Source organism: Oxyura jamaicensis, chromosome 14 (genome assembly GCF_011077185.1).
Source record: "Oxyura jamaicensis isolate SHBP4307 breed ruddy duck chromosome 14, BPBGC_Ojam_1.0, whole genome shotgun sequence".
Taxonomy (NCBI): Eukaryota; Metazoa; Chordata; class Aves; order Anseriformes; family Anatidae; genus Oxyura; species Oxyura jamaicensis.
This window is the reverse complement of record NC_048906.1, coordinates 10,403,846-10,427,057: the sequence shown is the minus strand read 5'-3', so window position 1 is coordinate 10,427,057 and position 23,212 is coordinate 10,403,846. Positions and strand designations below refer to the sequence as shown.

The window sequence follows — 23,212 nt, the reverse complement described above, 5'->3', positions numbered from 1 at the left end:
AAGGTAGAAATAAAATAGTACCTTTCATCCAATGCACACAATGCTTCTGAATTTGCACTCTCAAATGATGTATAAACAGAAGTGAGCACTTATTGTGATTAGGGAAGTGTTTAAAAGATTGAAATTGCTTGGGTGAGCTATCAGTCATCCTTATTTTCACTATGCTATTAGAACTATTTTATGACATCTGGTAATTAAAAAAAAAAAAAAAAAAAAAACTTTATACTTTTCCCATCATGCAGGTACTTTTACAACAGGTGCTTAACAGCTAACTAGGATACTGTTAAGTTGCCTACAACTGACTTTCTTTACTACAAGTTTTCATTAAAGGCGGGTGGTTAAACTACCAGGAAGGTGTTTGTTTTCAGGCCCCACTACCTTTTTTTCCTACTGTGTGGGTGATATCTTACCAGATGTGATGTTTTAAGATAGAGGAACATTTAACTAGCAATATTCCTGTAGTTAAACAAAAGTGAAGTTATAGCCAGGCATATTCTGTACTCCCACAGAGTCTATATTTTTCATTAGGTTTATTCATAATTTTACCACTGACAGAGAAATAACTTTAAACATTCCTCATTGTAGGAGATAAATGGTCTAATTCTGGCTTCCTAAGCAGACAGGCTTTGTTTATTGAGTTCTAACTGCATTATGTAACTCTTCTTATCACACATTTAGGAATTCAAAGGCAGGTTTCTAGCCTGCAGGTTTCTGGTAACATCCTATTTTCTCTTCTGTTTTTTCAGCCCACAATTTCCAACTTTGTGATGCCATTAACTCTGTGTCAATAATTTTAGCTGGTCTCTTCGGATAACAACAAAAACTAACTTTTGTGATGGATCATGTTTTCAATATATGAAACCTCCATGTTGTATAACCAATTGATTATTAAAATCTTATTTCCCCAGGCTGGTATGCTAAAAACTTATTCAGTGACAACAGAGAACAATTAATATTTGGGGTTTTCCTTGCAAAATTTTAAATAAGTGTATCAAAGCCAAGAGCCATGGAAATTCAAGTTTTGTATTTTCAGAGAAGATTTGAAGGTTTGTGTGAGCTCTTACAGCAAAGCACACTTTCATGACTTGAATTTGAGGCAAAAAGTTATGAATTCTTTGAATTTTGATTTAATCAGTTGTACACTTTCTCTGCTGAGAAAGTCTTTAATTTCATTTTCTGAGACCTGGCAGCAATGTCTTTTTTTTTGTTTTATTACCTCAGTCCCTTTTTATGGGGGAATTTCTACTGTAACCTGTAGGTAGATGACATGTCCCGTAACCTTCTGTGTCTTCCCACTGCCTGAAGTGGATGTTTTTTGTCTGCTTCTGCACCTCAGGCTTCATCTTAGACCCCTGCAATACCTGCTAAATATCTTTATGCAACTAAAATCAGGTTTGTAACTTTAAGTCAATCAAATCGGCTAAAAGAAAAAGCAAGTGGTGCTTTTCCATTTTATTGCTAGTGTAATAAAAAAGAGAAAAGGCTAAAGCAGGGTTGCCAAAGCTACAAGGCTTGCTTCATTCTTTGTGCAGACTGAAAGAGACTTGTCAAAGATGTTTTGACTGATGGAGAATGCAGCCCTCATCACCAGGTTGAAATACTGAAGCCAGCTCTCTGCCAGTCTTCTTCTGAAGCTCCTGAAATTCAAGGGCCTATGGAAAATACTGATTTTTCCCTTGATTTAGTAAAGTATTGGAAAGTAAATGAAGTGTGGTTTGCTGTATAAATTGTAGGGTTTGATCAGGGTCTGAATTGTTTGACAGCAAGGCTTTTTGTGTATCCCTGGCCACCACTGTGTTTCCAGGAGGATGTTAAAATGGACAGGAGCATCAGGAAGGGATGTTTAATGTCACAACTGATAAAGCTACGTATTCATGTAAAAATGTGGTTACCGACATTGGTAGTTGTGTCAATTACTCCTTGGAAATGTGGCCCTATTACACTTTTGATAGACTAAAACCGGGTTTTGTGCTATTTCTGTTATGTGCAAGTTTTTCGTCATGTAATTTGGATTCACGAATTTAAGCATATGGGCTTTCTGATTTATTTATGTTGATGATGGTGTGCGATTGGCTAACTTCTTTATCTTACTTTTTTTTTTTATTTTATTCTTTCACTTCATGCCTGGAATTCTGACAAAATTTTAAATAGTGAATAATGAATTAAGCAAGATGTTTGGCTGTACCAAATGTTGCAGCATCTTTTAGGACTCAGAAATATTATACACACATACTGAAATCAGACTTTGGTTAGAAACTTGTGTGGGTAGCAAAACACACCTATCTGAAGTGTAAAGGCCAAAGACTGTAATAGAGGTGAAACATTTTCTAGAACAAAAGAGAGATACATCTATACCACTGCCTGGCTACTGCAAAAGATAAAAAAACTTTTCGGGTTTATTACTTAAGTAAGTTTTATAACTTACAGGTTTTTGTCCTAGAAAAGATAATGGAACCTCTTGGTTCAATAATAATACCTTATTTGTAATACACATGTTAAAGCTGGCTAGGTAGCCTCTTGCAAACATAACGAATGCAGTGCTTTCAGCATAACAAAGGGTGTAAAAATAATTTATAACGTAAGTAATAGATATGAAACATAAGAAAACATAATAAAACCACAAACTAGGAATCCATCTTGCTACAATCCGCTTAAGCTGATGGGAATTTTTCAATTAAGCTCACTGGAAAGAGGTTTGGATCCTGGATAAATTGCTTTCTGCTCTCATTCTAGCACCACATCTGGATCCCTTCCAGTTTTGGATTGGATGAGGCCTCTGACTTGGGAATTCAGCAGAAGCCACTGTATTTTTCTTCTAAACTTTATTGAATATGCTGTCAATTTGTTTCCAGGTAGGTTATATATTACATGCTGAGTTTAGAGTGCACCCCTGTTTGCAGTGGGACTTACCCATACCAAAGGATAGAGGTCTTATACTATGCTCTACCTCCATCTAGGACTTAGCCAGAGTAGAGTTATATGGTGTTTTCATTTGGCGCCTTTCATCCTGATTATCATAGAATCATAGAATATCCCGAGTTGGAAGGGACCCATAAGGATCATCAAGTCCAACTCCTCGCACCACACAGGCCTACCCAAAAGTTTAGACCATGTGACATTAGTGCACAGTCCAATCTCTTCTTAAATTCAGACAGGCTTGGTGCAGTGACTGCTTCACTGGGCAGCCTGTTCCAGTGCGCAACCACCCTCTCGGTGAAGAACCTCCTCCTGATGTCTAGTCTAAACTTCCCCTGCCTCAGCTTAACCCCATTCCCGCGGGTCCTATCACTGGTGATTAAGGAGAATAGGTCACTGGCCTCTACACTCCCCCTCGCGAGGAAGTTGTAGACCACGATGAGTTGGTCCCCCCTCAGCCTCCTCTTCTCCAGGCTGAACAGGCCCAGTGACCTCAGCCACTCCTCATATGTTATGTGTGTGTGGTTGTGGGTGCATGTGGTGGAATTCAGCTGTATAGTCTCCACTTACAATTAATTGCTACATTGGATTGTGGCATCTAAATGTGGGATTAAGATATTACTACCGTTCCTAGCAGATGAAATAAATCTTATTTCTTTGTTGGTGCACTGCAGGTGATTGCACGTTCTTCCTGGTACAGAAGGCTCACAAAATATTCTATGCATGTATCGATTTAGGAGGTGGCAGAACTGTGGAGAAACCTTGCTGCAGGATGTTTTGAGAGCAGCCCCCTCCAGTTCATCTCAGAAATGGAGTACTCCTACATGGTGTCCTCTCCCAACAGCAGCAGAAGGAACAAGGTGGGTAAGGACCTTGCACTATGGACCAAACTTGAGAGGCAGGAGCTGTGTCTCCAATTTAATCAGACTTTTTTTGTTACTGCATCTCTCCAACAGGAAACAGGGAGTAGTATTTTGCTAAATGGGAGGAACAGTAAGAGGGAGAAATCCATGAATGACTGAAAAGCAGCCTGATGCTGTGGTAAGGACGACCAGGTGCTTAGTCATATCAGATGCTAACATGCAGCTGAACAGACAGCAGATCTGATCTATCATTAGGTCATTTATTTATTGAAATAGGACTACATCCTAGCAATTAAAACCTCTTTAGTTATATGAGGCCTCTTGAGAAATCTTATCTAAAAATTTAGCAATGAACATCAAAAATGTGTTACCTAGGCAGCTGAAAGATTTTTTATTTTTATTTTTTGATCAATCTAAGTGAGCAGTTAGGGATCTGTCACAAAGTGGAAAAATTTTTTTGTCATATGTGATACTTTTAATATTTCAGGTTACTGACAAATTATCGCTAATTAAGCAGTGAACAGAGCATCTGGATGCCTATTTGTGTGCCTGGACACTCCAAAAGATGGGGCTGATGTGTATTTTTTTTGTTGACTTTCATTTCTATTTTGTCTCTAATATGAAAATTAACGTATCTAAAAAATGCTGGTCCCAGGAGTGAGGGCACCTCAGACTTACACTTTTTGCTCTTTGATAGTGATTATGAAAATTTTTCTCCTGCTGTGTTTCTTTTTTCATCTTTTTTTGGACCTTTCCTTTTCAGGTGTGGGTAAAATATCATGATGTACATGTGTGTTTTTTTTTGTTTGTTTGTTTTGTTTTTCAAGGTCCAGCATTATCTTCTTACTTGTAGGCCTTCATGTTAACCCATGGTAATGCCATTTAGAAATGCTACCGATGCCCATCTACAATGAATACGGCATGTAGAGGAGCTGATCTGAATAATTTGAAGGGTCTTGGGTGTAGCTACGTTGATATTTATAATTGTAAGTAACAGAGCTTCCTTGTTGTGTGTTTTATAGGAGCAAATGTTATTAAAATTAGTGTGAAACAGCCAGGCCACAAGGCTTATAAGCCAGTTTACTTCATCTACAAGATAATACATGAAAAACACCATCACCTCTAAGGTAAATGCTATTATTCAGTGTCCTTAACTGTATTAAGGACATAAAAAGTCTGTTCATTAAAACTTAATTGCCTTTTATTGCAAGACTCATCTTGAGACAGATTTGTAGCATGCTCTTACAAGTAATGGGGATTACTCAATACCAAGCCTTCTGTCTGATTCTTGGGTTAGACTGATAGACTTGAAAGAAGTTTTAGCCATAGAGATGATAGGGCTGAGGAGATTTTGTATGTTAGGTTGAGAAATTCCTTGTTTATTCTTTCATACGTGCAATATATATTTTTAGCATTCACACTGTGTTCTGCAAGTTGTGCAGCAGGCTCTTTTGTGTAACCTTCAAGGGCAGCAGTTTAGCACACAGACTCTCCCAGCACCCAGTTCCACATATGTGTAATTTAGGAGATTATAAGAAAGGGAATATACCCATTATAGCAGGTGCAATTGATCAGAGTGCAGACTGGCAAACCCACAGTACATAATAAAGATTAAAAAATACTTTAAAAGGCACTGCCAATGTGATGCTGCGTTGGCAGCATTACCACACCACCTAAGAGCTTTATTTCATGGTGGGAAGTTTTTGTCCTGGCTTTCTGGCTTTGTGATAAACTCAGAGAAACCTAAGGAACAAACACTTATGGAGCTATAAAAGCATTTGTATCATCTCTGACCTAAGAGTCCACCAGCTTTCTGGAGATGTTGATATAAATGCACAGACCAAACCACTTGTCAGGTTTATGAAAGAACTCAACCTCAGTAATACGTTTCCTCAGTACCATCCTTATATATGTTCTGAAAACTCATTATTAATATTGTGGGTCAGCAAAAAGAGCTTCTGCTCTTGTACATGATGAATTCTACAAGGAAGGAAAAAAGATTTGATGGACAAGTAGGTTGAAAGTGCTCAGTGGTAATTATTAGAACAAGTTGTTGTTTGTGGGATGGGAATGTACACATAGGAAAAAATGTGTTAGAGCAGCATATACTACTAGTACCTTGAGACGAAGATGTTAAAAATGAAGTGGCAATTTGAAAGAGCACGTCTGCTTGCTGCTGAAGCTACAACCAAAGTTTTGTCAGAAAGCCATTAAGGGCTGCATCTGAACCTGGCACAGTGATTCTGCACTATAGAGTGTAGCTGTCTAACAGCATATTTGTCTAGGAGTCTGCATATATACTTGTCACTGGCTGCAGCAATATTGCTGAGAGAGGATCTTGTTTTCCTGTAGAAATGTGCAGTTAATATCCTCTTACGCTTCTAGATATTCTGCTGTAATGGTCCCCTTCCACATAAGGACCAGAGCCTGCTGAAGATCAGAGCAGACCCCTTCCAGTGAAGGACCTGGCCCCTGCCTCTTACAAATCTTCACATTACCCAGGACTGGGTCTGACTTCATGCCCCATGGCAAGATTGTGTCCTTTGTGCCAACTTGTTTACTGATAATGACCATGCCTGAGACCATAAAAAAGGTTTCCTGACACTCATATGGAAGCTATTAGCTTGATAGCACAAACACTTGCAGTCATTTATATTTTATTTCTAGAATTTTATGGTTCATATTTTCAGCTGTGGTTTTTTTTTTTTCTTCCTTGCAGATTTCAAATTAAGAGAGACCCCAATTAAGACTACAGGTTTTTATTTTTTTATTTTTTATTTTATTTTTTTTTTTAAGGCCTATATGTGCAGTAAAAAGACTTGATCTCTTTCCAAGGAGCAGGTTATATTAAAAAAGTAAAAGTTTGCACTTGCTTAGCTCCTTTGATACTAACTTTGCTGTACTTTAGAGGTACCAGTTAATTAAGTTCTGTGGAATTGCTGTTACAGCATAGACAAGGATGGGTAAATTGATAAATAGAGGGGAAGCATGATTTCCCTAAATTCATAATAGGATGAAGTCAGCACTGTGATGTTTTGTTTAGCCCCTTTATAGAGGTTTATGCAATGTAAAATTCTCTTGTTCAGTGCTCCATTTTTCTAGCATGTGTAAGACAGCATTGCTATGCCCATTATAAAGGTGATCATTGCCTTTGTGAGAGACCCAGTAATAACCACAATATTTTCCTTACTTATCCTTAATCGGTCCCTTTGACTTTCTCAGTTTAGCTTCAAGTTTCCTCTATGCTTCCAGTGCTATAAATACGCTTACTGACAAACTGCTCTGTTTTTCTAAAGCATATCTAGATCAGTTTTTTGCCATTATCAACTTGACCCATAGCTCAGATCCTCCATATAAAACTTCAGCACTATAGTTGCTTATAAGGAATGGTTAAAGCTAAAGCTCATCATCATTTGTCTGTTTATGGTGCAAAAGTTCTGTAGGAAAATATGGAGGGTATTGCATGCATGCATACAGATGGACTTATACATATACAAACATTCAATATGTAAGATGACATAAAAAAATTTGCTGACTTATGAGTCCTTAGAATAATGCATCATTTCTCAGGATCATGAATTTAGCTGAAGGAAAATATGATGAAGGTAAGGGTAGACTGACTTTTTTCCTCAGAATTCTTCTTTAAGGTACTAATTTAAAATGTTATCTCAGCAATGTGAAAAAAAATGTGAAAAAATGAAAAAACAAAACATTTGTACCAAACAGAAAACTGCCAAAAAAAAGTTTACTTCTATTTTATGAAACAGGCTTCAGTGGAACAGTAGTTTTAGGATTAATGTCTGTGATCTTGATCTATTCTTGACCTATTAATAAAATGCAAAAATACTCCCACATTGTTTGGGTGTGTTTAAAATACTGTGTCATTTTCACTGAAAATTAAAAGCATATAAATGTTTTAGGTCAGTGAATTAAGGTTAATCTCTGCTTTGCATTGGGTATATATCTATATATTTTCTAAGGTGTCAGAAGGGAAATGTTCATATTTACTGAGTCATCAGAAATGAACCACAATTACCACCTCCATTCTCATTGCTAGGTTTACAATTCATGTTCAATTTAAACTGCAGTTTGCTTTAAAGCAGATTTAAAAAATCTTATTTTGTTATATCCTTTAAGATGTCACTTAGAAAAACTGCCTGCCTGATTTTCCCCATTAGACATTGTATGCATCATTTTAATCTCCAAAATGGGAATGATTTGAAGGTAATATTTTCAGCAGTTATAGGTTTGTGCTAGGACAAGAACATACCCTGGAATTTCCCAGTCAGAGGTCAATTTTGGATTCAATTTCCATTTTAGAAACTAAAATTAATCAATTCTACCATCTTAAAATTCAGGCTGATCAGGAGAAGAAGGAAAAAAAAAAGAATAATCAGAAAACAAAAGTAGCCATTTGTAGCAGTTCCTGAAACTAGCTCACCTACCAAGTTCATCCAGATCTTTGAGATGTATTTGTTCCAAACATATTTCTAATCCTTTAGAAAAGGAAGATCAGGAAAATGTGGAGGTATTTTCAAAGTCTGCTTGCCTAGGAAGCTCTATAACAAGCAGGACTGACACTGAACTAATTTAGGTGGTCTTCATGGTTTTACTAAAACTGAATGCAATGAACAGCACTTGGCTGAGTGTGTTACACATTTTACTTTTCTTTTCAAATTACAGGCAGGCTTTCTGAAGCCAAATCCTTCTGAAACCAATAATATCACTGCAGCTAATGAATGAGGAGAATAAGTGAACTGTGCAGGCAGCAGATTTAACTGCTGCTGGCAAATACACAATAGAAGTTTGTTTATATGGTAAGTAAAACATCAGTATAATACAGTCTTAAACAACAGTGAAATAATTGACCTTTTTAAAAAATGTATATCTGGTTTGTTCGGATATGTAAAACAAAGTTTTGCTCCAGCGGAATTGGATGCAGAATTCCTAAAAACTATATTTGAATAAATATCCTTATATTTAGATGTCTACAATTTGGTTAATCTAACCACATATCTCATTAATAAAAGCTGGAAATTTCAGTCTGATGATTGTCAAATATCTGGTAATTCCAGGGCCAATCTTGTCTCTAAACCAGAATGGAAAAGTAATCTTGGGATATTTCAAGTTGCAATCTTTGATTAATACTGGATCTAAAACTGAACAGGTTTATGTTTTTTAATTAAATGAAAGTAATTTCAGTCTTTTCAGACCAGCATGACTGAATTTTAAGCTTGCTTTGGGACAGAGTGATTTTCCTTTTTCTCTTCATAGCAGCGTTCACTTCAGTAGTACTTTTCTTTAGCCTAAAAGGTATAGTCATGATACAAATTTCTGTGATGCTTTTGAAGATTATTCCTAACGCATGGGTTCCAGAACTCTTAAGCATTTAAATAACTAAATAATTAATAACAGTCTTTTACCCCCTACAGGACATGCCAAAAAATCCCAAGCACTATTTTGCATTAATCTTTCCTGATTAAACAAGGGCAGATAGTCCTGTGATTAATTCATATTGAACAAATCAGCTGACTGTATATTTAAAAGCAGAGATCACACAGAGATGTAGGAATACAGCTACTTTTTACTTTCTAAATACAGCTTCCTGTTATTTGCTAAGCTATATGCTCTTTTTCTTTTTATTTCTTTGTAACTTGTAGGAGCGCTCTGGCTACATCAGTGACAAAACAGACATCAGGCAACTAGCAGCTATCCATTAGAGTCACATCTGGTAGGTTTGACTGACATTCAGTAGAGCTGATTAACCGCAGAATAACATGCCAGATATGTAACAAGAGAAGTCACTTCTGCCTGATACCAATCAATCACTCACTCTCTGCAAGTACAAATGCACATTCACAGTGGAATGAGTTTGACCCACACTGTTATCAGAATAATAGTGAGAAACTACTACCAGACTTTTAGATGGGAAAAATAAAGTACAAGCCAAATGCCAGAAAGAGAATTCACAGATGGGAATACATGTTGTTAAATGGCACCATAGCATGTGACCGCAACAGTCAGTCAGTTCTCCATATTGTAGAAGATGTGTTCAATATGATGATTGCCAGTACTTGAAATACAGAGCTGAAGTATGTAAAAGAATATAGCAAAAGCCCGATGCAGTATTTTGACAGTTCAGTGCTTTAAAGATCACTTTTTCCATCAACGCAAAATATAAAATAATCTGATGCTTAATGCAAAAATCAAGGGTCTTGGAAAGAAAGCACTGTTTTTTGGCCCAGATAAAGTAAGGCGATTAAGCTTGTTGTAGAGTTTTCTACTAACATTTTTGCTGACTAAGAAAATATTTGAGTTCCATTACGTGAAACATGCTATGTGCTCTGAATCAGTGTCTTTATCCTTGTGATTTCAGTATTTCAGCTCTCAAACTATATGAATGTAATGCAGGTCAGATTCCGCCTTGCTGCCCAGACACACTTGAGGGAATAGAGATGCAACTTGAGGCAGCACTCAGTTTGGTTGCAGTTTGTTTGCCTTCATTTGACAGTTCCTATATTGACAGGTTCTAGACACTGTGGTGTGATATTGGGATAATCTGGGTATGTCCTATGAAGTCGCAAGTACATAGGCAGTTTCACAGCTGTCTTAAAAGATATAACAGTAAATATACAGTCATCTTCTGTCTCTAGGTGATGTAGTCTCTTTTATACCACCTCCAGTGCAGGCCATGGCAGGACAGAGCCCAGATTCTAAGAACCATCTGAACAGCATTTGTAAGTGAGAACCTGCAAAGAAAATCTCACCCTTGAGCAGCTTTTGTATTCCTCAGAATCATCATCTCTGCTACCCTCAACTGTATGTTTTTTTTTGTGTGTGTGTTTGTTTGTTTGTTTGTTTGTTTGTTTTTAGACTTTTGTATATTAGAAAGATTTCCTGGGTTTTAGTTTTAGAGACAGTTATGCACTCTAACTGTATTTTAACACCGTACAGTAGTTTTGTGCATAACTTTATATTGCAATGTTACTCTTACTAACTTTTCTATTATAGGCTGTTAAATCTATTGCAGGAAAAAAAAAAAAAAAAAAAAGGTATGCCACAGCCACCATGTCTGGCCATATATTTGTTGGTCTGGTGTAAATTGGGACCAACTCTAAGCACGGACCTAAATTCCTATTATTTCAATAGGAATAACAACTGAGAACAGAACAGGTTTTTATATTCAAAAGAATTAGTCTATCTACCAAAGAAAATATCCATTACATATAATTATTTCCAGAATCAAAAAATTGATTTGGTTTGTAAGTTTAGAGCTTGCATAGTATTTCACAAGAAATGACTGTGCAATAATCTTTTTTTTTCAAAGAAGATAGCTTGCTGAAAGTAAGCCATATGCATAATGCCCCCTAATAAGAGATGAATCTGATTGAAAATAACTGTGCAGATAATCTCATTCCATTTTTAAAAGCACTAAGCTCTGTGTGATTGGCACAATTGCATTAATAATTTATAGCCACTGGGAATTGTTGGTTTCTGCCTTTTTTGGGATTCTGAATCACAAATGATTGCTCATTTTAACAATATTGAAAAAGATTGGAGGAGTAAAGCTGAAGGGAGGAAATGTGCTGACAGAATGTGCAATAATTGTGTTGGCCAGCCTGGCTGCTGGAGCTGGCTATCAAGTGTGTTTTTTCCACTCAACTAGTGAGAATCCTTACACGAAGGAAACATCATCTCTGAAAACAGTTCCCAGTGGCTGCTATTGTTTGAGAATGCTGAAAACTCCCAATTTCGTTTATCATATAGATGTGGTATAAAATAAATTCCAAAATGTGAAACTAGGCTTTGTTTGGTTTGTTGCAATGTCAAAAAGCTTTAACGCTTAAGCTGTCACTGCTGTTCCTGACACAGCAAAGTAGGACAATCAAAAATGATGCATGAAAGGAGGCTCTCTGTGCTTGACTTTCTTGTTCTAAGCATGCCATGGGATATATTTATTTATTGAAATTGTTTCTTTAGGGATCAAGTGTTTTGCAGAAGAATCAAAATCTTAATGTACGAGCAATTACTTTTCTTACTCTAAGACAACACTTAATGCACTTTTGCAGTTTTTAAAGTCTGTGTAGTTCCTGTATTACATACCTCTTAGGTATTTTCTATAATGCTAAAATACAAAACACGTATTGGAAAATTCATCTTTCCATACATACATATACAAAACAAAGATACCCAGACTTTGAGGGCAACAGTTGGTAGCTTCCAAGCTATATAAACAAATTTAATCAATGTTCATACACCTTTACAAACATATAGCATTGTCAGCACAAGAATCAATTTGAATTGCTCAGAGCTGTCACATGTCTCCATTTGTTCAACAAAACTGTATGAGTAGTATGGAGTGTGCCTATTCCAAGCTACAGTTTTTGAAAGGCTTACTTTGTGCCCGTTCACTAACAATGATACTGTCTTAGTAAGAAGTTATGTTTAATATATTTGGTTGTAATTTACAAGGAAAGAAACTAGACCATTTGCTTCCAAATTCTGACACTGTGGGAATGCTGTCAGGAAAGATCTACATTAATCATATCACCAGAAATAAGATTTAGATAGAAGAGTCCCTCACAAACCACCATATATGATTTTCATATTGCTTGTGTCCCCTTTTTAATATCAGTTTTCCAACTTTCAATTGATGTGGACCAACTGATTTTTGGGACAGCTTTTCCCAGCAATATAAAACCATGGGTATGCTACCCTCAACTCTATTTTCTATCAATATAGCATTAACATTGAAAGGTACACATTAAAGCTGTCTTATCCTCCAGCTCCCTCAGGCCTGCTGCAGCTCCTCCCAGTACCATTGGCTTTTCATAGTTGCCACTTGTACATTTCCCAAGAGGGTCTGTGAGTGCCCAGGGATGCCCAGGCTGGGGCAGTGTGAGAGGCAAGTCCATCATTGGTAGCATCTGGCTTCTGGGCACAGAAGTACGTGGTTAACACCTCATCGTGAATCTTCTCAGCTCAACAAAATTGAGAACAACCCTTTTGATTGGATTTTTTATTTGATGCCTTTTAGGACATGCTAGGGGACACTTGACATTTTTTCAGCAGAAATGTTGCCCACATGCCACATGACTTCAAAGCTCCAGCAAATCAAGAGGGTGGTACAATTTACATGACTTCAGGGTTGCAAAATCATGATGGGATCCTTTCAGCCAGACTCTCTCCAGCTAGCTGTAAGCACTTCTGAAGATAAATGCTACAATTTTCAAAGGAGCTTAAAGGAATAGGTGCCTGATCTCCTTGGATTCCTTAGAAAATCCCATTTAAAAGCTTTTATAGCATTAAAATATAACATATTTTTTTTTCCAGAAAAAGAAAAGGCTTTGTTTACTGAAAATAAACTTCAAAAGTGCATAGAGTTTTACATTTTTATCTTGTTCTTAAAAGTCATGCATTCTGCAGCTCTTTATTAAGTATAACTATTGATTTTAAGAAGCATCTGTGGAGGCACAGGGTGAATAGATTGAGCAGATAATCCTATTATATTCAATCAGATTGCAGGAGTTACTGTAATTTTTTCCTCTGTGAGGGAAGGTGTTAAGTCTTCTGTATACATGCATGTATATCTGAGTGTAAAGCATCATGCAGTAATTAGATAAAGTCAACAATAATAAAAAAAATGGAGCTTCTTAGTAATCATTTCTTGAGCTATCTCATAGGCTTTTGGAGTTTTGGCAATCATTTGTGAGGAAATTGAAAAGATCTGAACCTTTAAAACAAGCAGCAAACCCTAGAAGTATATGAGGAAAATGAGAGTGCGCTTAAATTACTGATGTTGAATGTTAGCTCGTTTTCAGATTAGTTCTGTTGAATAAATCTCAACAGGAAGGGAAAAGATACTAAGCGTTCTGAAGTCAGGATCTGATCTGTAATGATAAATTATAGACTAGTAACCATTTGCATTTTTTTTCATGACTAACACATCAGGAAATAAACCCTAAAGTGTGAAAAGTAAGAAATATGTCTATGAAAATTCTGTCACAACTTTTGATTTCATCAGCTATTCTCCCTTTTTCTTCCCCATATCCAGTGATTTAATTTGGATCCAGCAGAGCATGATGGATTTGCTACCAGTAGCTTGGATGCAGTGTAAATTATCTAGAGACAAATCTTGAATTGTCCTGTAGATTAAGACGAGACATAGCTTAGGTAAATGACAAAAATCTGTCAAAATGTAATCTGAATACAACATTTATACATAGAAGCATATTTTGTAGTGTTTAATTTGTTTCAGTTTAATTTCCATTTATTTGCCCATGGTACATATTTCAGATTTCACCAAACTATTTAGTGTAGCTGGTGATGTACACTTTATTATCCAGAAGTGAAAACCTGAAAGACAAGAACAATCAAAGTACAGAAAAACATATTTGTTTCAAGTGATAGACCAGAGGAATGATGATTCGTAACAGGAACTGTAAGTGTTGATTTTTCAAATCAGATGGGAACAATTGATTATGCTACTGTGCTTTTGAAACAAAAAGATGTAATGAGCGTAAGCAAGATTCTAATTCTTGATGTTGGTTCAGAATAATTTCTCTACTTTGAACTGAAAAAGCGATCATATATCCCACACTGAGTTAACAAGCCTTTACTGTAGGTGTTTTTGTTATTACTATTACCTTATAGGGAGGCAGTTATAGTGAGTATAAAACCTTTTTTACATTTCACTGATTACATTTTCAGTAATAGGTCATGACCAAAGTAATGACTTCTTTAGAGAGCGTTCATTAAAAATGGTCTTTGTTACTCTTTCTCTAAGGCTTTCCAAGTTTGTGTAAATAATGATTACAGCTCACAACCTGATACTCTGCACACATTGAGTAACACCTTCCCACAGTGATGCAGTGGGATTGCTTATGTTATATAGTGGGAGTTAGAATACACACGATGGGCTCCATATGAGCCTGAACTGCTTCAATGATGTGAAAAATCAGTAGAAAGTACTTACAGTCTTTAAAGCAATTATTCAATCAACCCATTCTCATACTTCTAGAAAATGAATACTTTAGATTACATGTGACTGTAAAGTTGTGTCCAGACCTGTATGTTGAAGGCGTGCTGGCTCTATTCCCCATGCTCATCTTTTCTGCCCACGTTTTTTGAACCTACTTATTCTTTTTGCTTTCTCAATTTATTGCTGTCATGAGATTATGGTTTGTTTGAAGAACTATTTTATTTATTCTTTTTTTTTTTGGGGGGGGGGGGGGGGGGGGGAGGGAGGTTAATATTCAGCTTCATAACTCCAATCAACGAATGTCTCATATTTCACGACATGGAAAATTCTTGCTTTTCACAGTGTTAGAAGAGGCATTAGATCAGACATTTGAGGAGCTTCAAGGGCTTCAAACAGGCTTCTTGAGTTCAAGCAAATCCCCAGTCTGGAGCTCCAGGCATCTGCAGTGGTCCTGCTGCATATTAGCAAGGTATTATCACAAGTTCATCCAAAACTTTTTTTTAAAAAGTGTGTTACGAAATGGTATCCAGATGAGATTATTTAGCATTACAAGTCCTTATGCAGCTTTTAGGAGAATCACTTATTTGCTAAATAGAGTGCAACAGCTCCTTGGGAGCCATTCCAGTCTATCAGGTAAATCTGTAATTAGTATCCAGTTGATCTGAAGCATGGTGCTATCATTATAGTGATATAGACATACACATTAGAAAACATTACTGCCTGGGCGCAGCAGGCAATTCACAGACACTAATAACTCAGGCATTTTATTTTTTTAAAGGCTAGTGATTTTTGTTTCAGATATTTTTGTTTTGCTTAAAAAAAAAAAAAACAACATAATTGCTACATAATTTTTAATTTTTAGTTAAGCATAAAACAGATGAGAAATAATTTTTGCTGTGATTTTTACATTTTGAAAATAGTCTGTTAGATATTTTTTAAAGAAAAAGAGGCTTTTTTTTTTTTTAAGAAATAGGTTGTGTGGTTACATTAAAATGCTAGCAACAGAAAAAAAGGAGGAAGACCAACAGTTGCATTTGTGAAAAATAGTATATTTAGTGTAGCTGAGTGGAATCCCACTTGATTTTGTCAGAATTTCATAATTTAGTTCTTGATATGGGAGAGGCTCATGCCTTTTTACAGTAAATGGAGGTCCCATATTTAGGCATAAAGTTTTAAAATATGTAGCAATGACTAAAACTGAAGGAAATAAAATGTGTCAACTTGTATTAACTATACTTCCATCATATGCAATAAAATTTAGTAATTAAACTAGCGGTGGATTTGGCTGTAAAAATGAAATTCAGGCATAAGGATGCTATGACATTTCTACGGAAAAGAACAGATGCATAAATTCTGGGTAACCTCCCCACCCAATTACCAATTTATTATATTTGCAAGTCATTCGATCTTCTTTGGAATAGTTTCATTATTAACTAAGCATCTCTTTTTCTTTTTCATACATCGACTAAAGGTTTGGGATATGAAAAGCAAAGCTCAGAGGACCGATGAGTGTTGTCTGATTCTTAGAAAATGGATAATGTCTACAGACGCAAATACAGGAAAATGGGTCTCTTTTGTCAACTTTTCCATGGCCTCGATAAAACACAGTACAAGCATAGGACAGATTTCTTAATTGGCCAACATCAATAATAAACTATTCTCATTTGTGTGCCATGTTTGAAAGGAACAATGTGAACAGAGTTGTATACTACATTGAGCATTTCAATCTGATACATTTTCAAACACAAGTACAAAAGCTGTGAACCATTACATACATACAAGGTTGATTGATTTTGGTTTATAGTCACAGTTAATGGGAAAATTTGTCTTAAAAATAAGCCAAATCAGGTATGCTAGTATACCCAGTATAAGTAAAATCAAAAGTGTGAGTGCTTATTGAACAAGACATCAAGACCAGTCTTGTGACTAAAGCAATAGACTAGAATTGAGAAAAAAAAAAAAAAAAAAAAAAAAAAAAGGATAAATGCTCATTTTTCAATTTATTTCCAGGATAGATAAATTCCTGTTATGAAATATTTTGAAACAAATTGAAACAAATTTGGGTCCTTTCAGTAAAAAAAAGGAAAATTCAAACTGAAGCATTAGAGGACATCTTTTACATTCACTCTCTGGCTTTTTCACCAGTCATTTATATGACTGGGGGGAAAATTTATAACCTCCTTTTGTTGTTTACTAGCTACTCCTCTGGATTAATTCTTCACCCATATCTTTTCCAAGTGGGTGTTTGTTCAGAAACTTTAATTTTCATCACAGATTTAACTTTGGCCTAAAGGAAACTTGGACAGTTTGCTAAACTCTGTTGTGCACAAATATCCAGTGTAATGACAGTGAGCAAATGATGGAGGAGACCAGAAACTGGTGATCAGAATATTCAAAACATTCACAGAGAATAAGAATTACGTTTTATGTTGTAAACAGGTTGCCTGGTAACACTGGGATTAAGACCTTATCCAGTAGTTTAGTAGCATGTTTAAGGTAGGAACTTATTATTTGAATGTCACAGACTATTGACAGGCTGTCTGTTGAACAGTGCCTGTTTTAATTTTAGAATACTGCAAATGATAAAAATAACGTTCCAAATCTAGTAAGGACTTAAAATTCATATCAGTGATATTAACAATTTAGTAAACAAGCCTGGGCTACAGTGCCATCCTTTAAGAAGCCCAGACTGATGTTCTAATTCACAAAACTGTTTTGCCACTATAAAAAATAAAGAGTTTGACAATCAAAAAGCGTAGTAAAAGATGGAAAAGTATTTTTATATATACATAATTTGATGTAGATAATGATACTTTTACTCAGTTTAAGGAAGGACATATCCTGAATTAATCGGAGACTATTTGTTGTGATGCATACAAAAAGTATGTATTGGAAAATGGTTAGTTTAGTGAGAGGCTGATTTGTAATTATTGCTCCAACTGCACTAAGATTTCCAAGCGTTCCGTTGTTTCTCTTAACCTGCCTCCTTCTACCTGCCTCCAGACAGAGTGATGGAATCATAGAATGGCTTAGGTTAGGAAGGGACCTTAAAGACCATCCAGTTTCACCCCCCCTTGCCATATGCAGGGATGCCACTCATTAGATCAGGGTGCCCAGGGCCCCATCCAACCTGGCTTTAAACACTTCCAGGGATGGGGCATCCACAGTCTCTCGGGACAGCCTGTTCCAGTGCCTCACCACCCTCTGTGTGAAGAATTTCTTCCTAACATATATTTAAATTTCATCTTGTTTAGTTTTAAACTATTCACCTTTGTTCTATCAATATCACAGGTCATCTACCTCGTAATATTACACCAGAAAGCAAACTGAAGATGAGTTTGCCTGTTCCTGTGGTGATACTTTTTCAAGAATTTCAGGTAATTTTATTGATCTAATTGTGTTGATATTATCTGAGTGCTGTATTTTGTGCCATCTTCTAAAAAAGTCCAAGTTGTTTTTTTTTTTCACAGGCACAATAACAGAAGCATTTATCAGCATATCATTAAGCTGTTAACTAAAATAGTATATTTTATAGCTTAGCTCAGGTCATCCGAGTAACACGAGAGTGTATAAAGGCCAGGAAAGCAGAAAAGCTCTACAGTAGAATTCCCAGGGAGATGAAATAGTGCAACACGAACTCACTTAAGTTGAATTACAGTTGAATCTCGAATCAAGAAAGCTCCATATGTCAAAAAAACATGTAAGTATCACCCTTCATATATATATTCATTTCTCAAAGATGTCTCAAATGTTGTGGTCTAAAAATCTTGTGCATTTGCCATCACTCATTTTGTTGACTTCATTGTTCATTGTGTGAAAAAAGTTTTGTACTTTTATTTTTTCCCATGAAGTAGAGATTTTTAAGATAACTGTCACCTTAGTGCTTCAGCAATAAGTAAAGCCTCAAGTCAGGATAAAAAGGAAGTATTGCCACACCATTTCAGCTGTCTATTATATTAAAAGGATATATGTGTTTTTCCATTTCACTTTTAACACTTGCACATTTGAGGACCAAGGAGGAGATCTAAGTGTAATAGAAGGAATCTGTTAATCAGAAAGTAAATTTGCTCATAGTAAAATCTCTCCAAGATAGAAAGCAATTTTGAAATACTGTGATTTTCTTTTAGCTATTTTTTCATGTCACTGTTTTTGCTTTTCTTTTCCTTCTGCAAAGCTATTGTTCAGGGGGGAGTTGGTCAATTTTCTGTTGAAGGAGAAACTAATGACATCAAGTCAGTGCATTTTCTCAGTTTAAACTGTTTCAGTTTTTACAGTGCACAAGCAGAAGTACTTATAAATAGCCTGCAGTCAATTTTGTTTTTAAATATACCAGCCCAGACATCAGCACTACGTTTCTAAAAGGCACTGTGCTGTAAGAACCCACTGGAGTTAGAGAGCATACTCTTGACTTGCCTATTGCAAGGCCATCACAAAATTATCAATACATCTTTCTTCAATGCTAGGCTACAGCTTTATCAAGTGATAGCTAACACCTTTTCTCAGTGCTGTACATTCACCTAGATGAAGAATAATGGTCCAGATCAGATGTACAAATCAGCCAGAATATGTGGTATGAACTTTACACTTGCTTTATTTCACCCTTAGGACAGATGATACTCACCTGTTAGTGTTCCACAAGATAACACATTATTTGGGTTGAAGGGTTATGTTTTGATTATATAAATAGTTGATGTTATGATTGCACTGCGAAAGCCCCAGCAGCTGGGTAAAACATGCCCCAAAGTAAGTGGGTCACCTTGCTCGTATACCTGTGTCTTTTGGAAAAGGATGTATGTTCTGTCAGGAGAACTTTTGTAGCCCACAATTTTGGAAGCTGCTTTTCCTCCTCCACCAGAATTACTGTTTTCTGAAATGAAGACTATAGTGGTTTGGACTCTTTCTCTCAGGGAAGGCTAGGGGAGTGTCTGGATGAGACCAAAATGATGGCAGTCTTCAGCAAAGACTGGCCATATGGGAGTAACAGAGTTGAAATCACAGAGCTAGATGATATGAGGGCAGTGATGGATATCATTAGGGTAATCAGCAAGGACTTTCAGGCTCATGGGAATTGCTTGTGAATGTATGCTGGAGAACAGAACATTGAACAATTAGTGTTTGAAGATGAAGGCACTACAAACTCCAGACTAACTGATCAGGCTACATTCATGTAATTGTTTTGTGTGTTGCTTTCTAAAGGTACAGATGATTCCAAGCTACAAAGACTCCTGAGACTTTGCAAGTGAGAAAAGCTATTTAGTAGGCTAATGAGAGGTTAGATTTTCATTTCCCAGAGCTAGATATGGGAGTATACTTCTGAACGGGTCTTATTTATTTTGGAAAAGATCCTTTGAGGCAGTTTGAACCTTGTTGTTTTCATTTGTGCATGATTTTTATTGAATAATTATTATTTCATAAAATCTTTATTTTTTCTGCTTAATTATTACGGAAACTGTTCAAGTTTGTATTCTGTGGATCTAATTCAAGATTATAGGTTGCGGCAGAATTATATCAGGGATATATTTGTGCCACTATGACCAATGTTTCTGTCTCTCTTTCTAGTTCTCATGCTAGGAACCCTGAATCTATAATTAAATGTTATTTATCTAGCCCTTTTCTTTGAGAGCTGTTTCAGAGAACAAATATGTGAACAGACTGGTAAAAGGAATTTTCAATCTTTACTTTCAATTGATCAGACTTGAAATTGTTGCAACTTTTCATTTAGTCTTTCTCATTTCTTTACAATCAATCTGTACTCAAATAACAGTTTATAAACTGAATACAAAGTAGGGATGTCCTATCAGCTCTGAACCAGACTTATATTTGGTGAGCCTCACAAACCCTTTTCTGTGCAACATAGAAGCTTTATAGAATGCCTTCTGTGAAAATAGATCAGATACCTTGCTGATAGGTTCCTTTAAAATAAGTTAGCAAAATGGAGAGGATAGATAGCTAACATTCCCCGTCTTAGAGTTATTTTCCTTCATTAACTATGTTTTTGCCTAAAAATATTATATGCTGCTTTGAATATATTACATTTATTAGATTTAGACTGATTATTTTTAGAAGTTAAAGCAGGATGCATGGGATATATATGCATCCTAAAAGGGAAAACATGATTATTTGATTTTTGAGATAGTTGTGGAACACTACTGATACTGTTACTCTAAACTGATAAGAAACTCCTCTTGTTTGAGGCCTTTCCCCAAAAGACCAACTAGCTGCAGAATTGGCAAGAATTCCTTTATGGCCTGAATGGTCTATAGGCTGGAGGGAAAAGCACTTCTAGACATTGGAGTTTTTATGGATTTGTTTCCTGGTTTCCTCATACACCAGTGTATTGGGACAAGAACATTGAAATTGTGAAGTTACAGGTTTTTTAATGCTATTATTTTTGAGTAAGCTGTTTACAAACAGTTGTAGAGTTGAAAGATTTATAACCATATGTCATCTAGCTAGATGTAATGCACCAACGTGATGTTGAACCTTCTTTACCCACCTTATTCCTGCTATCTCAGGTTACACATCCAGAAGTTAATGTAATCCAGATAACAGAAGTTTGATTACTCAATATACCCCTACTTTTTCAACATACTATTAACATGGTAAGTGCATATCCTGAATATATATGTTCTGTGATACCATACTCATAAAATTGTTCCTGCTTATAGCAGTAGAAGACTCCAAAACTTTTTCAGGAAAAACAAAACAAAACAAAACATTTTCATCTGCCTTGTGTTCACTTGTTGGAGACTTATGTAAATACTGCGGATGAAGTTACAGAGGTGCATTTGGAAGGCCTTTGTCCGAGTTTTTACTGAAGTTCTGTAACGTCAAATTGCCAGGTTACACAGCTTCATGCGATAAATATCATTTAAATGTAAGGATGAAAATGTTCTGTTGCTTTTGTTTTCTATCTGGTGAGTATGCATTCCAAGTATAAATATGGAAAAGAGGACTTCCAACTAGTCTTATATTAGAGGTAGCAAATAAAAAAGGTAGTAAAACCAATAGAATGAGTTATTACTTCTAAGAGAGTTAAAAAAAATGAAATAGTCTGTAGTAATGACTTTTACTGGAATTTGGAATTAAATACTGAAATTTACTTCTTTTTTTATGGTGAGTAATAAAAAGTAAGATGTAAACGGGTGATCTCCTGGATTTTCTGTCTTTGTTTCTCAATGCACAGAAAGAAGGTGAAATAGTTTTTTTCAAGGAATATTATGAGCAAATGCACCATGGGAGGAAAAAAAGAATCAGATAAAAAATGTATCAAATTTTCCTCTCTAGAGTAAAACTCTTTGAAGTATCCTTCAAATACTTGTCCAATTTTATTGCTCCCCCTGTTGCTGCCTATGGCTCCTTCAATATATTCATACTTCTATGCAGATTGTGTTTCACTCCTAATCTGTGAAAGCTGGGGGGGGACAGAGGTGATAGGAATAATGGTGTAAGTTGCACATCACATACTGTAGCTCTTTCATCTTGCATCTTCTTTCATCTTTCCTCAGTTTCAAACCTCTTGTCATGTAGGTTATATCATTCCACACTAATAGGCTACACTTACCAAAGCTATAGGAATGTATGAATTATGTTAACTTATACCTACCTGTCAAAATACTTTTCCACTGTGCCCCTCCTTTCTCTCCATCTGCTAGAAAATATTTTTTAAAATATTTTTTTAATACTGACAGAATGTACGGAACAATGTCATTAGCTACTTCTTGGCTTCCTGTTCATTTTCTGGGTTGTTGAGACTTTTTTGTACATGATTTAAATCTGAGCAGTTTACCTATTTTGGGAAGTCAAACCCACTGTCGTTAAGCCATGTGTATGTGTTGACCAGGGTCTTTCTCCTGTTTGCTGTGTTTCTGATCTCTGTCTGTTGTGTAGCAACTGTAGTAGCAAGTGATAGAAGAAAGTTTAAACTATAGCTTTCTTAAACGACTTCATGAAGCATCAAAAATTAATAAATTTTCATGGGAAACTTGTGCGCTTAACGCCACGCTTCATCATTTTATTGGCAGCCCTTAACTTCCATTCCTAAGACCATAATGCCAAAACCACATACCAATGTAGAATAATGCTTCATTAAAATGATACTGTATAAAAACAATGTCGTGGTTTAACCCACTAATATTTGCTATTGTTTGGATGTCAAAGCAATGAATAATTTTTTACAAGGCATAACTATTTGAATGGCAGCCTTAACTTCTCACAAGACTTCATGAGGTTTGGGAGTGCATTTTGAATACATGGTCAAAAAGTGTGCTTTCTGACGAATGAACTTTGCTCCAGTAACCTATAAAGTTATACTGAACCTACCCTTTGTGCATCTTGTAGAAATCTACACTTGGGTTATATTCCTAAATACAAGGCAAGGCCAGCAGTTCTTAGTGGTGTACACAGCTGTGACAGAATGCCAATCCATCACTAGGATTTTCTAGGTCAGACT

General features: G+C 36.0%; 1 long non-coding RNA gene across 2 annotated transcripts in view; it reads left to right on the top strand.

The window, feature by feature from the left end:
• LOC118174319 overlaps positions 1–23,212 on the top strand; it is a 304,126-nt gene that overhangs the window by 34,842 nt on the left and 246,072 nt on the right. For both annotated transcript variants that reach the window (XR_004754614.1, XR_004754615.1), the window contains exons 2-8: positions 2,734–2,852; positions 3,654–3,776; positions 4,802–4,906; positions 10,433–10,598; positions 13,834–13,952; positions 15,103–15,229; positions 18,296–18,460. This is a non-coding gene — a long non-coding RNA (uncharacterized LOC118174319). The remainder of the gene's footprint in view (positions 1–2,733; positions 2,853–3,653; positions 3,777–4,801; positions 4,907–10,432; positions 10,599–13,833; positions 13,953–15,102; positions 15,230–18,295; positions 18,461–23,212) is intronic.